The sequence below is a fragment of the Trichosurus vulpecula genome, chromosome 1, assembly GCF_011100635.1.
Source record: "Trichosurus vulpecula isolate mTriVul1 chromosome 1, mTriVul1.pri, whole genome shotgun sequence".
NCBI lineage: Eukaryota > Metazoa > Chordata > Mammalia > Diprotodontia > Phalangeridae > Trichosurus > Trichosurus vulpecula.
Genome location: NC_050573.1, coordinates 434,821,131 through 434,839,904, shown reverse-complemented (window position 1 = coordinate 434,839,904; position 18,774 = coordinate 434,821,131).

The window sequence follows — 18,774 nt, the reverse complement described above, 5'->3', positions numbered from 1 at the left end:
TGCCTTTCCTTTAAGGTCCAGCCCTTGTCCTCCTTCCAGAAAACCATTCCTCCCTTAAACTCTTATCACACTGACTGCCTACACTCTTCCTTTGATGCTACCCTGTATCTTTCCACATGTTGGTTATCTTTTCATATGCGTTTATCAGGAGGCAGTGTGGTACAGTAGATAGAATGCTGCTTCTGGAGTCAGAAGACGGGTTCCAAGTTTGACCTTGAGCAAGTCACTCCTCTTCTCTGGGCTTCAGTTCCCCCATCAGTAAAATGAAGGTTTGAAGTAGATTGCCTTGAGATCCCATTCAGCTCTGGTGAGGTCCTCTGATCATCTTACATCTTCCTATTTCTTGCACCGCCAACCTCATGGGATCTTTGTGAGAAAAGCACTTTTGTAAACCTTTAAGCCCTAGAAATGGCAATTATTATTATCATCATGAGAGACCCTGTTGCAGTGGTTAAAAAACCAGCCTTCAAGTCACAGAGATCTGGGCTGGACTCTCAGTGACCCAGGCGATTTTTAAGTCTATTTGTTTTTAACATAGATAGGCATGGGGGCAGCTAGGTGGAGCAGTGAGTAGAGCTCTGGGCCTAGAGTCAGAAAGACTCACCTTCATGAGTTCAAATCCCGCCTGATACTTACTAGCTTTGTAACCCTGTTTGCCTCAGTTTCCTCATCTGTAAAACGAGCTGGAGAAGGAAATGGCAAACCACTCCAGTCAAGTGGTGTTGCCAAGAAAACCCTAAATGGGGTCACAAAGAGTCAAACACAACTCAAACAACTGAACAACAACAAAAGGCATACGTAGGGCCTGTTGAGTGGCTCTACTTTGTTCATACCTTGTCTGTGCTCAACACATCTTCATGACTAGAGCAGGTGCCGATTTGCACTGGTTACGAGGAGTTTCCTTATCAGGCATTCCCTGTATCAATGAAATCAGAAGTCTGGTGCAGGAAAAAAAAAACCATAAGATCATTACACCAACTCCTTTAAGGGAAGGGACTGTACCTGACACCTGTTTGTGTCCCAGAGGGTCGTGGATATAGAGCTAGAAGAAAACTTGTAGTTCTGTAGCCCATCTCTCATTTTACAGATGAGAACAATGAGGCCTAGGGTGGTTAAATGATTTGCCCAAGGTCACAGAAGCGACAGAGCCAGTGACTTGCTGTAGATCCCGTAGCTAGAGAGTGACAAATATAAAACAAGAAATCAGATCTCTTGATCCCAGGGTACTGATTTTTCCATAATGCAATAACATATTCCCAGGTAGTCCTTGGACTTTCTCTGGAAAACACGTGACTTGCCCCAAAGCCTCTCCAGTTTAGACACAATCTAGATTTGAATCTGAGCCAACCAGCTTCTGAAGAGGGAGACCGAGTTAGTAAATAGGCAGCTAGATGTTAAGAGGGGAGAGAGAGCTGGACCTGGAATCAGGAAGACCTGAATTTGAATCCTACCCCAAAATTCTTACTATCTGTGTGATCCTGGGCAAGTCACTTAACTTTAGTAAGCCTCAGCTTTCCACATCTGTAAAGTAGAAAGACTAATAATGATAGCATAGACCTAACAAGGTTATTGAGGAGCTCAAATGAAATATTTAAAGGGTTCTGCTAACCTTAAAGTACTTTATAAATGCAATCTGTCATTATGAAAAGGTACCCTTTTCCATGTTGGACCTTCTTTTACATTGTGAGATATAGCATCTCCTATCTTCCAGGAGTTCCTGTCATTTCCAAGGGTTTAAATAAAGAGTAAATAAGTGTGTGTGTGTGTGTGTGTGTGTGTGTGTGTGAGAGAGAGAGAGAGAGAGAGAGAGACAGACAGAGAGACAGAGAGACAGAGAAAGAGAGACAGAGACAGAGACAGACAGAGACAGAGACAGACAGAGACAGAGAAAGAACTTTTTCAAATTTATAAGAATGAATCATTCCCCAACTGATAAATAGTCAAAGGACATAGGTAGTTTTTCAATGAAGAAATCAAAACTATATATAGTCAAATGAAAAAATGCTCTAAATTTTTATTGGTTAGAGAAATTAAAACAACTTTAAGATATCATCTCACACCTATCAGATTGTCTAAAATGATAAATGTTGGAGGGGATATGGAAAAGTTTAGACTCTAATACCTTGTTGGTGGAACTGTGAACTGATCTGGCTATTGTGGAGGGCAATCTGGAATTATGCCCAAATGAGATATAAGGCCTTTATCTGAGAAACTATCTACAAAATTTTTATCCCAATTTTCTGCTTTCCTTCTAATTTTGGCTACATTCAGTTTCATTTGTACAAAACCTTTTTTAATTTAATGTAATCAAAATTATCTTTTCTCCTACACTATTGCATCTGTTGATCACATCAGTTCTCATAGATTTAATTACCTGCTCCATGCTGATGACCCTCAGATCTACCTGTCCTGTCCCCACACTCTCTGATGTCCTTCAGTCTTGCATCTCCAGCCACCTTTCAGACATCTCAAGCTGGATGTCCAGTAGGCATCTTAAACTCATTATATCCAAAACAGAAGTCATTATCTTTTCCCCTAAACCCTTCCCTCCCCCACCTCCAACCTTCCTTACTACTGTAGACAGCAAAACCAGCCTCCCAGTCTTACAGGCTCACACCCTAGGAGTCAGCCTGGATTCTTCATCATCTCTCATCATGCTCCATAGCCAATCTGTTGCCAAGGACTGTCAATTTCACCTTTGAGACATCTCTTAAATACATCCCTTTCTCTCTGCCATCACCCTTGTGCAGGTCCTCATCACCTCATCCCTGGGCTATTACAGTAGCCACTGTCAGGTCTGCCTGCCTCAAGTCTCTCCCCACTCCAATCCATCCTCCATCCCCCACCCAATCCATCCTCCATTCAGCCACCTGATTTTCCTGAAGCATAAGTCTGACCGTGTCAGCCCCCCACTCAATAAACTCCATTGGCTCCCTGTCACCTCTAGGATCAAATATAAAATGTTCTATTGACATTCAAATCTCTTCATCACCTAGCCCTCACCAACCTTTCCATTCTTCTTACACCTAACTCCTTATCAGATACTCTTCAACCAGCCTCCTGGCTGTTCCACAAATAAGATACCCCATCTCTCAGCTCCACTCTGACTGTCCCCCATGCCTGGAATGCTCTCCCTCCTTCACTCTGACCACTGACCCCTCTGTCTTCCTTGAAGTCCCAACTAAAATCCTACCTTCTACCAGAAGCCTTCCTCAACCCCTCTTAATTCTAGTGCCTTCCTTCTCTTGATTATTTCCTATTTATCCTGTACGTAGCTTGCTTTACATATATTTATTTGCATCTTATCTCCCCGTTAGATTTTAAGCTCCTGGAGGGCAGGAACTGTCTTTTGCATCCTCAGCACTTAGTGCAGAGTCTGGCACTTAATAAATGTTGATGGATTAATGGGGAGTTTGAGATTCTCTGGGGACAGTCAGTTGGAGATGTCCAGCAGTTAATTGATGATGTGAGGGGGAAAGAGATTTGGGCTGGATATATAGATTTGAGAGTCATTCACATCGAGATGATAATTGAACTTACAACACCAAATGAGACCCCTGAGAGCACATGTAGAGAGAAAACAAAAGCCCCAGGACAACCTTGGGGTCAGCCACATGAAATGGGCAGGAAACAGATGATGATATAACAGGACAAGATATTGGTTTTCCTATAAATTAAATTCTATCCCACTCTCCTTCCCATCCTTATAAATAAGAAAGTCCCTCTTACCCTCTTCAATTTGACAGAAAAAAACCAGCTCTATCCATGAAAGAGGAGGGAACTTGAAGCAGGTCAAATACCAGAACTCAGACCAGAAACTGGTCGTCCTTAACAGATTCTGTCAATTTTCTCTGATGCTTTTGTTCGACAAATGATTACTGTGGATATGCGTCTGTGTGTATGTATTTATATGTGTGTGTTTATGTATGTATGCATATACATACACATACGTACATATACACACATGTGTATATGTGTGCATATATACATGTATATACACATATGTGTATTATGTGTGTATGTGTGTATATTGTTTCCCCAATAAAATATAAGCTTCCTGAGGTCAAGAACGTTTCTCTTTTACCTTTATATCCCTAGCATGGAGTCAAACAAATCCTTACTTTTTTGATCGATTGATAAATCTCTAACATGGCCATGAATCATAAGCCAGACAGCCAGAAGGCATTCAAGCATCTCTCAAGTTTTCTCTCTGGTCTGGAGTCATTGCTGGCACGGCCATAGTAAACCTGTCACTCTCTATATAAGCTTAAGATCACTCTCCTTCCCGGCAAGAGTGCTCATTCAAACCATCAAATGGTAGAGTCAGTTGCCTAATGTGGTACCTAGAGACACAAACAGTTAATGGTCATGTAGTTTATAAAGGTGTATATCCTTAATGAAGCAATATGCAGAGTGTATGGGGGCAGCTGGGTGGTTCAGTGGATAGAGTGCCAGGGCCTGGCATCAGGAAAACTCATCTCCCTGAATTCTAATCTGACCTCAGACACTTACCAGCTGTGTGACCCTGGGCAAGTCACTTAACCCTATTTGCTTTAGTTTCCTCATCTGTAAAATGAACTGGAGAAGGAAATGGCCAATCCCTTCAGTATCTCTGCCAAGAAAACCCTAAACAGGGTCACAGAGAGTTGGGCATGACTGAAAATAACTGTATGCATAATGGATGAAAAACTAGTCTCAAAACCAGGAATACATGCATTCAGGTCCCACCTCTTATGCATGGGGACTATGTGACCCTAGGCAATTTGCTTAATCTTTCAGTGCCCTAAGAGCATAAATTGAAAAGAAATCACATTTGGAGAAGGATTTTCCTCATTTGGGAGTTCCTATATTGACGAATCAGAGCTCCAGTCCCTGTTCCTATCCCAATGCTTAATGATACCCCTGGCTCACTGGAAGGACACAGATCTTCAGCTCACATCCTGTGTGTTACAAATATCCATACTATGGGGCAGCCAGGTGGCACAGTGAATAGAGCACCGGCCCTGGAGTCAGGAGGACCTGAGTTCAAATATGACCTCAGACACTTGACACATTTATTAGCTATGTGACCTTGGGCAAGTCACTCAACTCCAATTGCCTTCCCTTCTCCCCTCCAAAAACAAACAAACAAATACTCCTGCTAGGTCTAAATTGAAAGAAATCAAAGAAAGGGTAAAAAGTCCTTTGCACACAAAAATATTTGTAGCAGCTCTTTTTGTGGTGGCAAAAAAAAATCTGGAAACTAAGGGGTTGTCTAACAGTTGGGAGCAACTAAGTTGTGGTATATGAATGTGACAGCATATTGTTGTGTTGTAAAATATTAGAAAACATGATTTCAGAGGCATGGAAAGACTTGTGTTGTAAAATGATGCAGAGTAGGGTGAGCAGAACCAGGAGGACAATTTATAACATAACAGCAATATTATAAAAGTGAATATTTTGAGGACTTTTATAAACTAACGAAGAATGAAATGAGCAGAACCAGGAAAGCAATTTATAGAATACCAAGAACACTGTAAAAACAAATAGCTCTGAAAGTTGCAAGAACGAAGATCAGTGCAAAGATTGTCGTGATTCCAGAGGAGCAATGACGAATCACGTTATACGTTACACAGAGGTAATAGGGTAAGGTGCAAAAGGAGGCAAATATATTTTTGCATATAACCACCAAGGAAATTTGTTTTGCCCAACTATGCATATTCATTACAAGAAACAGGTTTTTCTTTTTTATCTCTCTCTCTTAATAGGGTAGGGGGTAGAAGAAAGGGAAAATAGATTTTTGTAAACTTTTTTAATAAAGTGGTGGGAGGGCTCTACAGATGTGGAAGATTACATATGCTTTCAGATAAGGTTACTGAATTATTAGTTTTTTACTATGTTTTACTATGTCTCATGAAGGAAAAGTAATCTATAAACATATATATATACAAACGTATATATAAACACACACATATGTAAAGACAAAACACATCAATAAACTTAAAAAAGAGAAATATGGGCTGATTGATTGAATCATGTTCTCATAATGACAAGTCCTGAGTCTCATTACATGCCTTCAAAGCATCCGTCTTCTGGCTCCCATTTTTAATTCTACATGAGTTAGTATGGAGGCAACCCCCCTTTCTAAAAATAGGGGAACAGCATTTAAAGCATAAAGGAAGAAGCTAGAAAAAATGGTCCCCCTATTATTTTAACCATGAGAAACTTTCAAGGAATAACTAGGGAAAGGTAAATGAATAGGCTTAAAAATTCCTAGATCTCAATGCATGGGTGTGTTTGTACACACATGAGTGTATATATGTGCTGACTAGTTAGTTACCTTTTTAGTGTCTGTAGCTTTCACAATATTCCCTATTGTTTGAGAAACATCCTTTTAATGCCATAGTATCAACACCACCTCAATGCTCCACTTACATCAGAATCCCTAGAACAAACATGCTTGTCTCAGTTAGCAACCTGAAGAAGATAAAACTCTGGGCTTGGGGTTAGGAAAGCTTGGGTTCAAATCCCACCTCTGACATTTACTAGCTTTGTGACCCTGGACGAGAAGCCACTTAACCTTGCTTGCCTCATCTATAAAATTGGAATTGCAATACCTTCAGTACCTTCCTCTCTGGGTTACTGTGAGTCTCAGATGAGATCACATACATCAGGCACTTTGCGATTGTTATTCATGGCAGCTATCATTATCTCTGAATGTGTTTGCTGTAGTTATCTGAGCTAAGGTCGTCATATTGGAGTCTGAGGACATGTCCTGGCTTCTCAACTTGTGAGGACAAGTATGGACAGTGTTGAGACACAGACTCAAATCAAGTTAGGGTTAAGGTTTAGGGTTAGGCTCAGGGTCAAGGCCCTGACACCATCCCGGAACAATGATCCTAAACAACTCTCTCTCTTCATAAGAAAAGGCTAGATTGCTTTGTTTGGCTGAAGTAATTGATTGTCTTCATCTTCAGTGGAGGCAATAGAATGCCAATACAATTTTAATAATACCCGAGAAGACCCATGCCCAAGCACAGTCTTATAAAGCCAGTCTTCCTCTAAAATTATAGGGTCTCTGATTCTTCCAAGAGCCTATTCTCCTAGTCAGGCCTCTGTGGAAAGTACTTCTTTAAAATTCCATTGATCTCCAAGCTTAACCCACCTCTGACAGATACAGTGGCCAGAACCCCAGATTTGGAGTCATGTCACCTGAATTCACCGCCTGCTTGTGCCTCTTGCCACCTGTGTGACCTTGGCTTCCTCGGACCTCCTTTCCTCCATTTGTAAAATCTTGGGGCTAGGTCAGATGACCCCTGAGATCCTTTCCAGCCACAAATCCAGGACTAGATATGAGCCTGCTCTATCTGACACTTGTATGCCCGGATGAACTCGGCCAGCTGCACTTTTCCTTCCTTTGTCACAATCTCTGATTTAGCTGTGTGGCTGTCAGCACTGTCAGGAAGTCTCTCAAACTCAGACAAGAGGGAATTTAAAAGATGAAAACGAGGTTGGGGTTGTCAAAAAAAAACCCATCCAATGGCTGTCCTTCCCCCACGAGAGCAGTGATTGCCCCAGGTTGGGTTTGAAATAATCTCTGGAACCATGCTAGCCCCTGAACAGCCTCATCTAATGGACTGGCCCCCTGGCCATTGATAAATTTCCAGGAGCAGCCTCTGTTGGCAGTCTTCCCAGACATGTGGCCTGATTCTTTTCAGCTTTCAGGGATCCCAGCGTCCTTTCTCTTCCAGCCAACCATATACACTTGGCATCCTCAGCATCCTCCCTTCCTACTTCTGCTGAATCCAGGTCAACAAACACTACCTAATCTGCCTAGAATTTCCCCTTAACCTGCTCCTTACCACCTCTCTTTCCATCTGTGGCATCACACTTTAGCCTTGTTACCTGGTTTGTAGAGACTCTCTTTGACAGAGAAGTGATATGGTAACCTGGACCTGGAGTTTGGAGAACTGAGTTCAAATTGGCTCTCAGAAACTCACTAGCTGAATGACCCTGGGCAAGTCACTTAACTCCTATCTGCCTCAGTTTCCTCAACTGTAAAATGGAGATAGTAATGGTGCCTACCTCAAGGGTTGTCGTGATAATCAAGTGAGATCATATTTGTAAAGCTTGAGGTAAGGAGAAGGATAAAAGGAAATCCTAGAGGGATCAGGAGGTGTTTGTTGACATGGATTCAGCACAGTGCCTGACACATAGTAAGCACTTAATAAGTGCCAGTTCCCTTCCCTTCTCCTCTTTACCCCCCCCCCAACTTGGAGCCCATTGATGCCCCCTTCAAGCCATTTCTCACTTCTCTCTTTTCCTCTCTATTCCCACTGCTCCTACCTCCTCTTGCCTTTGATGTATATAGGGTGTCCAGGGAGGACAAGCACCTCTGGTGTGGGGGCTTGCTGAGCCCTTTTCAGGGCTGCTTGTCCACCTTTGGTGTCCACTTGGTACTCAATTCTCACCTGCGGCTCCAAGAAGCTGTAGCATGCCCAGAGGCCACACCCCAGTAAACAGTCTCAGCAGATGGGCTGAACCAGACTGCGTGTAACCAAAAGGCCTCCAACCCGTCAGTGGGTTAGGGGGTTGTGTACCCCAAGCATTGAAGACTCTCCCTGATGGAATGGGCAGATGAGAAGAATTTGTTCCAATGGCCATGAAGGCAGCCAAAGCAGGCACTGTGGAGTGCTTAGAGCTTGGTCAGACATCAAAAATACCAAGTCATCCAGTGTATCCCCGGTCATCGCCAGTTGTCCTGACTTGTCTTGCTGCTGGATTTCGATGACTCTTGGAAGAGAGAGTGAGGCTGACAACTGCGCAATTCTACCTCGCTTAAATTCAAATCACACTAGTGAAGACATCACCCCGGGATGTCACTGGTTCTCTTCGAAAATGAAGGATAAACAACAATAATGCCTCCTATTGCTTTTAGGATCAAAAAGAAACTCCAGTTTGACTTTGAAGGCCCTTCACAACAAAGGTAACCCCAACCTATCTCTCTAACCTTGTTATGTGTTATTCACCTTTCCATACTCTTTAATCCAACCAGATTGATCTTTTAAGACTCTCCATACATGACACTCCATTCCTCTTCTCTGTGGTTTTGCATGGGTGGTCTCTCATGCTGGGAATGTACCTCGCTGCCTCGTGTTTACAGTGAACAACATGAACAAGTGGCAAACCATTCCAATATCTTTGCCAAGAAAACCCCAACTGGGGTCACAAAAAGTCCGACACAACTGAAAACAACTAAACAACAAACAAAATAGTTATCTGTGGGAGTCTTTGCCTCCAGTTAGATTGTAAGCATCATAAGGACAGAGAGCTAAAGTTATTTCCTAACACAATGTTCTGAACATCTAGGTACTTAATAATGAGCGATGTGAAAAATATGTGCAAAATGAATATATTAGTAGATGGTGGATTGGAGAAAGCTTTGTATAGAAGAAGGTGCTTCTGGGTTCTAAAGGAAATAAGATATTCTAACAGGCAGCAGTGAGGTGGGAGTACATTTCCAGCATGGGAGACAGTCTTTGTAAAGTCACCAAGATGAAGACTAGATTGTCACGTATGAAGAATCATAAAAGACCAGTCTGGCTGGCATAAAGATCATAGGAGGGTGAGTAATGTATACCAAAGTTAGGGAGGTAGGCTGTTGTGAAGGCCTTAAAAATCAAACAGGGAGGGGTTTTATTGTTGTCGTTACAGTCTTGGTTTTTTTGTTCTTAATACTAAAGGTAACAGGAGTAGGTAGGTAATTTATTGAGTTCGGGGTTCCTTCACTGAAATATTTCAACAACTAGGTGGAGGATGGATCAAAGAGAGGGAAATACCCAAGACCAAAAGACCTATTAAGACATTATTGCAACAGTCCAAGCAAGAAGGGAAGGAGGCGTTGAACAAAGGAGGTGTGGCTATGTGAGCTGAGAAAGTAGGAAGAGGATGTGAGGGATGCCGTGGAGGTAGAAACAAGATTTGGCGACTGACTGGTTCTGGGAGGAGAGTGAAAGGAGAAGCCAAGGATAATGCCAAGGGTGTGAGAGGCTGGGAGGATGGTCACTTACCAGTAATATGGATGTTCAGAAGAAAGGTGAGTATTGAGGTTAAGAGGATGCGTTCTGTTCTGCACCTGGGGAGTGGGAGGCGCCTGCAAGACATCTGTCCAGTGTGATATGTGCAATGCACAGTTGGAAATGTGCTTTCCTGACCACAGCTCCGGAGAGAGAAGAGGGCTGTGTGTAGACATCTGGAAGCCACTGGAATAGAGATAATCATTGCTGATGAGGTCACAAAGAGAGAGAAGAGGCCAGAGCCATACGGTACACACCCAGGTAGGGAGTGTCACTGTTAAAGCAGACTAGAGTCAGAAGGACCTGAGTTCAAATCCTGCCTCGCACATGCACTGGCTGACCCTGGGCAAATCACTTAACCTCTGACTTGGTTTCCTCACCTGTAAAATGGGAATAATTATAGCACCTACCTCTTCGGATGGTTGTGAGAGTCAAATAAATGAGACAGTCTAGGTTTAAAGTGGTATATAAATGCAAGCTATATAAATACAGTGCCAAGATCACAGACTTGAAGATGCCAAACAAAGGCATTTATATTTGATTCTGGCTCCCCAGTAAGTGCCTACCATATGTCAGGTACTGTGTTCAGAGCTTTACAAATATCATCTCATTCAATCCTCACAACAACCCTGGGAGATAGGTTCTTATTATTCCCATTATAGATTCTCATCATCCTCGTTTTACAGGTGAGGATACTGAGGCTGAGAAAGGCTGAGTGGTTTGTTCAGGCTCACCCATCTACCAAGTAAGGTAGAATTTGAAATCGAGTCTTCCTGCTTCCAAAGCCAACACCCCATCCTCCACTCATTGTGTCACCTATCCCACCCTCCCTTTTAAAGACGAGAAAACTGAAGCCCAGAAAAGTTGAAGTCGTGTGTCTACTGTTGCACAAGTCCAACTCAAATAGAAACCGAGGCCGTTAAATAGTGCAAAAGGAGCCCTGCAGGCCACACACCGACTTAGTTTTAAGATGTAATGTGATCTATGTTTTAACGAATTTTTATTTATTTTGCTAGAGATTTCCCAATTACATTTAAATCTGGTTCCGGTCACCCTGGGGAATGTGGTGGGCCTAGTGTGGCCAGTGGGACCTTGTGTTTGACATCTTTGTTTCACATAGAAGAGACTGGAGCCACCTTGCCTGCTCCCCTGGTGAGCTGACTTCACATTCCTCTTCTCCAGTCCCTTGAGAATGAAATGTTAAAGAGGAGATGATTAAAGTGATTTAGGCTCACTAAAGTCAAGGGGAAAACAATCTCTATCAATTTTCTTCTTGCACAGAAAGGTTAGGACTCAGCATTGTGATAGTAAAATATATCTTGATCTTATAATACTGGAGGAAAACATAGATGACCTCCACCTGCATGGAGAGCATTGGGTTGGGTTCAAATATATGAAAATTCACATAGATTCTGTTTGGCATTCATTCATTTCCAGCAAACTTATTTGGAGACAAGGCCTATCTCTGTTTTGTTCCTTTATATAAGCTCTAATTAAAGTGATTTGCGTCACGGTTCTTCACTTTCCCACCCAAGCTTCTGAGAACTCCTCTAGGTGTCTGCTAAGAGGAGTTGGTTCCCTCTTATTGACTGGGTGCAGCGTGATGGCCCACCATTTACCTTGCCAAGGGCTCACTCCCTCATATAGAGCACTTCTGCTGTGGACCCACATCACTAGGACCCATATTTTGAGTTGTTTGTCTGTTGGGTGTGCACCGGGCCTTCCAATCTCATAAGGTTCCATAGAATTTAGAGCTTGGAAGCAGGGGTGTGTTGGAAACAGCTCAAAGGGCTCAGCATAGATAATTAAATTTTCAATGTGAGCTTTCCACCTCAGAAATAGGCAAATGTTACAAATCAGGCCTTGATATATTGCTTTGTTGATTGTCTAGACTTAAGAAAGTGATGGAGAAAAGTTTTAATAATGCAGATTCAGCTTTAAAGTCTGTTGTTGAAAGCAACTAGGTGGCACAGTGGCCAGAGTGGCCCTGGGGTCAGGAGGTACCCAGTTCAAATCCGGCCTCAGATACTTACTAGCTGGACAAGTCACCTAACCCTGATTGCCTCCTAAAAAAAGGGGTCGTGGGTACTTTTTTGTTTGTGTTTTCCGTTTGTTTGTTTGTTTGTTTTCCAGAGAGTTGGTTGCTAAAAATTTGCCAATACACTTCTGAGTGGAGAGGATATTAGAGGTCATCTGGTCATTGTTATGGAGTCAGTTACATGGTTTAGTGTTGGGCTTGTAGTTAGAAAGAACTGAGTTCAAATCCAGCCCCAGATACTTCCTAGCTGCGTGACACTGGGCAAGTCATTTAACCTCTGTTTGTCTTAATCTGCTGGAGAAGAAAATGATAAATCAATCCACTATCTTTGTCAAGAAAATCCCACGGACAGTACTGGTGTGCTGTGGTCCACAAGATCACAAAGAGTTGGACACAACTAAACGACAGACAGAGTTACAGAGCTAGAGCTAGAAGGTACCTATGACATCATCTACTTCAACCCTCTTTACAGATGAGGAAACTGAGACCCAAAGAACACACAGATGGTATGAGTAATGGAACCAGAATTTGAACTCAAGTCTTCTGGCTCCAGAGCCATAGTTTCTTAACTGTACCATATTGCTTCGTTCATCTACTTCCTATTGTGACTGGTACCAAGTATACAAGAGATAGCTGCCTGAAAGGGAAAACAGTATGTGTGGCCAATCAATCAACAATATTTACAAAGTGCCTACTATGTCCCAGGCACTGGGCTAGGCATTAGGGATGCAAATATTTCTGTTGAGCTGACATTTGAATGGGAGAAACAAGAAGTATACATGTGTGTATGTTAAATATATATACAACATAAATATAAAATTAATAAATTCAATATATTTTTAATGTTGTCCAGTTGTTTTTCAGTCGTGTCTGACTCTTCCTGACCCATTTGGGGTTTTCTTGGCAAAGGTACTGGAGTGGTTTGATTCTTTCCTTCTCCAGTTCATTTTACAAATGAGAAAACTGAGGCAAACAAGGTTAAGTGACTTGCCCAGGGTCACACAGCTAGTAAGTATCTGAGGCTGGATTTGAAATTCAGCAAATACAAAATAGTTAAATACACAATTGTTCAGGAATGAGGACATTAGCAATTGGGAGGGACCAACTGAACAAAGAGAACTTGTGATTCCTCTTCAGCCTTGTCACCCACCCATATTCTGTATCTTCTGAAACCCCTGTTTTCCTCCATGTTCTGACTCTATTGCCACTTCTATGAAGCCTTTCCTAACAACTTTGGTCAAAAAGTAATCTCTCTACCTTCAAATTTTTCTCATAGGACTTTTCCTGATCCTCTCCTTTACATTTTCCCTATTCTTTCTCATGTTATAGTTTTTAATATATAAATATTTCCCCCTTATTAGATTGTAAGCTCCTTAGAGCAGGGTCTGTTATTTATTTACGTGTATGATATATTTATTTACATATTTACATATTATACACAGTACATATGTAATTCATTGTATACTATAATATGCATTGTATCTGTATACATGTATATATTGAATATACAGACTGTTCCGAAAGTCTTAGTGCAGTTTTAAGCTTTAATGAGCCATATCAATTAAAATTAGTTACTAATTAAAATTAATTTATTATGTTCCTACTGTGTGCAAGGTACTGTGCTGGAATTTTATATTACCCACATGTAATATACAGACTGTCCTAAAAGTCTTAGTGCAGTTTTAAGCTTTAAAACTTTAAAATTCAGGGGGTGTCCTCCTTAACAGTTTGCAGCTTTTAAATTGCACTAAAACTTTTGGGACAGCCTGTACGTTACATGTGGGTTTATCTAAAACACCCCAGCACTTAACATAATACCTTGCACATAGTAGGAACTTGATATTTGGTAAATGAACACATCAGTGAATTGAAAAAGTTAAGCTTGGATCCATGACACTGGTCTCAGCACCACACTTTGAATCACTATACTAACCTGACACCAGCGGCTCATGCTTTGGGATTTCTAGTCATCCTTCCTGACCTACCCTGGGTTGCTCATGTGTGGTTCCACTGACCTGAGCTGAACTGATTGCCAAATTCATTTCTGACCACTCTGGGTCACATCTCAACTTGAGCTGTTTCCATATGAAGCCTGTGACCTCAGAAGAGATAGGAGGCCTGGGCAATAGAAAGCCTTGGCATTATAGAGAAACCAAACTGTAGGCACAAAATATCATGAATCAGGACCCCTTGTTACACTTCCCTTGTAGTAATCACTTAAGGAATGTTTGCTAAATTGTGTTGACCCCTAACTCAACTGTACAAGCTTTTTGGAGGTCCAGATTCAGGGGGTGCCCTTCTTGGATTAGCTCTGGGATGCTGAAAGGGAAATATGGAGGGAATGATAGTGTTTAAACAGGAGAGGAATTGAGGTCTGGTTCTCACCCAAGAGCAACACATCTGTGTTCCTATGTGCATGTGTATTGTTGACTTAGCAATGGTCATTAGGAGAAAAGGAATCTAATTTTTGTATTCAAGATAGCCCTCTAGTTGAGAGCATCCTGGCAAACTTTACATTTTTCCCATCCAAGAGACCAAAACCAGCATGCATTCGTATTCATTTCAACCACTTTTATTTATTTGTTGTGCACATTTTTTAAAATTCAAAAGCAGAGCATTCTCTTGAATCTGTCAAATGATGGAAGCTCTTCACACTCTGAGAAGAGATTTGATTTGGGGGGAAATCACCAAAATTCATCATCAGCCTAACCTGACAGCTAAGGAGGGTGATCAAAATGTGAAGAAGCATTTTTGATGAAAAACAAGGTGTGGCTATAAAAGAAACAGACTGATTTTCTGATGTAATGGCCTCAAAAAGACACTTTTTCCAAGAATCCCAAAATGTTTAAAGCAATGAGAACATCAGGATCCCTGAAAGCAGAGATGGCTTCAGCGTTTGTGCCCTTTCAGCGCCTGCTACAATATCTGACACACAGTAGGTGCCTATTAAATGCTTGCTAAAATAAATAGGTGTGTGGACTCTCGGGGGACAATAGATGTGAATGTTTCCTCCAGCGATGCATATGGAGAACCATCTATGCCTGCTCATCCTGTGCGACTCTTGTCACTACATTTTCCCATGAGTTCTCCATAGGGAGTTGACCCAGTGTGCTGAATGCTTCCTTTTACTTTCAACAATGCATATTTATGTAAGGCACTTACTGAGTTGGTTCCAGAGATGGTCTTGGGGCATATGTATGGAGTGAGAAGACCTACAAACGCATAAGGCAGGTTAATTCCCAATAGCTTTGATTTCCAACTTGTCTTGCTAGAGACTGAGGAGAGAAGACTTCCCCTTGGTGAGAATGAGCTATTCCTTCTTAATTAAGCTGAAATCTTTTCTTGCTCTCAGCTTTAGAATACAATTACTCTTATGTGTTTTTTTTTTAATGCTATTCTAATCTGCATAACTTCCTTAACTTCTGATTACTATTTTGCTTGGATAAATGAGTTTTGATAAGTAAATTGTTATTCATTATTTGTAATGGTCTTTTTTTTGTAACTGACCTATAGTGGGAAAAGGCCAAGTTAATGAATGAAGCTCCTTAAAACAGAGAAGCAGCTATTGTTCTGAATTTGTCATTTCTCCTTACTACCAATATATGAGGGAGACACAGAGCTATAAATCGAGCTTAATACCCCTTTCAGAGATGGCAGGAAAGATCACGCAGCCTTGGTGGCACTCCTGGGGTCTGCCTGTCACCTTCTTCCCTGTTGGTGTACCAGCAGTGCTGACATGGTCCTTGGAGCTCCTGTCTGAGAGGGAGGCCAGATCTCAGATCCTATGTATCCATGACATCTGTGAACCCTGTCTATATGTTTGGACATCCAATGTGGGTACATAATGTTCAGTTTTGCAGTTGTGTACAACTCTTCATAACCACATTTGGGGTTTTCTTGGCAAAGATACTTGAGTGATTTGCCATTTCCTTCTCCAGTTCATTTTACAGATGAGGAAACTGAGGCAAAGAGGGTTAAGTGACTTGCTCAGGGTCACACAGCTAGTAAGTGTCTGAGGCCAGATTTGAACTCATGAAGAGTCTTCCTGACTCCAAGCACAGTGCTCTATCCTCTGCAACCCCTAGGTGGCCATACATTACACATGTATATTACAAAAACACAAAATAATATAATGTATACCTTGGGCTTCTCTGGGCATGCCTAGTTCTTATATATGGAGACATCTTTGAGAGGCCTTTAGAGCATGCCAAATTTGTCTTATATGGAACCTGCTGCATTCCCTACCTACCATGTGGGTGGGGAGTAGCTTTCTTTGATTGGCTGCCTGCATTTCTAAAACTGGTAAAACCAAGCTGCTCTTTTCCACCATCTTTTCAGCTAGGCGTACCCAAAGAAGCCTGTGTTACAGAAGTAATTTCTAAAGGGGAGCAGAACTAACAAGAAGGGTCTTTGTGTAGGAAATGGCACCAAGGCTTTGAAGCTAAGGATTTTATGAGGCAGAGGTGAGGAGAAATGAGCTTAATCTATGTCTAGCAACTGAACTCCACATGAAGTTGTAACTGAGCTCTCTCCAACATGTAAGGCATAGAATGTATGTATAGATTTTTTGGCCTTGTTTCATGAATGCGACCTTGGTCATTATCATAACATGCTTTCCCGAAAGCTGAAACAGGCAACAATCCCTCATGGGAACTTGTGACTATTGATATAACACCATAAAATTCTATTAGAAACATGAAGACAGAATACTGACACTTCAGACTATCTTGGGATATGGAATGTAAATAGACTGAGTTTCAAATAGAAACATTCCCAACCTTCTATTATCAAACATAACAACTCTGAGACACAGCAGCACATCTAGAGGTTCTGGCAACAAAGAATTTCAGAGTCAAGTCCCAGCCTACGGTGTTGAAATATGTCATAAAAAATAATAGAATCCAGCTACTTTTAGAAAAACTCTTTTCTCAATGCACCATCAGCATTCTTGCATGTACCCTCACTTTTTCTCTGGGAGAAAAGTTGGTGGGTGGGATCATAGGATTCAGAGCTGGGATATATGGAGACCACCTTGTCCAACTTTTTCATGTTATAGATGAGGAAGCCAGGTTTTAGAGATGTGAAATATCTTGGCCAAGCTCACATAGGTAGGGAGTAGTAGAGCCAGTATCTAAACTTTTTCATTCTAAATGAATGTGGCTCTTTCTGCCACATCATTGACCTCTTAGGTAAAGGTAGGCTCTTGAAAGGGTAAGGAGATAGGTGCCATCCATAATAAGCTAGTAAAAAGTATTTTGTAAATGATTTACTTTGGCCAGTGAGAGGATATGATGAAGTACAAGACGTGATTGTTGTCTTCTCAATACACAGTTTGGTTGAGTACATATGAAAATATTAGCTACCAGAAAATGGCAATGCTTGATTTCTCCAAGTGCCCAATGCTATAGGGTGAGTTCAGAGGAAAAAAAGCTCATTGAAGGATAGAATGGTTTGGGAAAGCTTTCAAAACAGAACAGTTAGACTTAAACTAGGCCTTGATGGACATCTAGGATTCCAATAGTGCTGAAGGAAGGGAGGAGGAGAGAGTGGGATAGATTTCAATTTGAAGGCTATAGAGTCACAAGTGAAAAGGAATTAATTTATGTTAAGGGTCATTTGAGGGTCAATGAGTAGTACAGAAAGGCTAGAGTGGAGGGTTCTTATAAGAAGCAGGCAGGGAAGTCATTTATACAGAGAGGTGAGGAGTCACCCTGTGGGGGACTTTGAATGCTAGACACAGCAGTTTGGACTTGTTTCTATAGATAGTGGGGATCCATGAAAAGTTTCAATCAGGAAATAACGGAAACAATGCATTAGGAAGATTAATCTTATATCTATAGGGAGGATGGATTTGTAGGAAGGAAAACTGGGAAGCCTGAAAATGCATGAAGAGACAATTGAAATGGTACAGGCAAAAGGGAATGAGGGCTTGGAGGAGAGTCATGATAGTGGTGTGTGGAGAGGCAACACTTCTCTTTCCTTATTACATTGAAGATAATAAATTATAAAATTATCACATTCAAGATGATATGTTATCAAAGAATTCTTTCTACATATCTTATCCTTCCCATTAGCGTGCAAATTTCTTGTGGGTTGGGTCTGTATCTTATAACGTCTTTACATCTCTAACACCTTGGATACTAGCTTACACAGAGTAGGTGCCTAATAATTTTTTAAATTAATCTTAAAATTAATTCTGAAAAGAAGCACTTGGCAAGTAGTGATTGTACTAGGTCCACTATCTAGTTGCCAAAGAATTCCCTTTCTATACTACATAAACCAGAATATCATCAGTCATCATACATCCTAATCAAAGAAGCAATATTTACTGAGTTTCTTCTAAGTGCAAAGATTACAGCATTGTGAGGATATGAAAAATATAATGCACAATCCCTGTTCTCAGGAAAGTTATAGCCTAGTCAAGAGATAATAAGACACAAAGATGAAAAATAAAGAACAAAGGTTAAATAATAGTGAATTTTCAGGAGAGGGAGAAGTCGCTGGTGAAACCATCCACTTTGGAATGGGGCAGAGACCACAGAAGAGAAATGTCACTGTGAAATGGGAAGAGAGTTCATTGTAGAGGGAGATCACTCATGATGGAGAGAAGTCACTAAAAGGAAACATTACTATAGGACAGAAGGAGAAGTAATTATACGATGAAGGAAGAAGTCTCTGGAG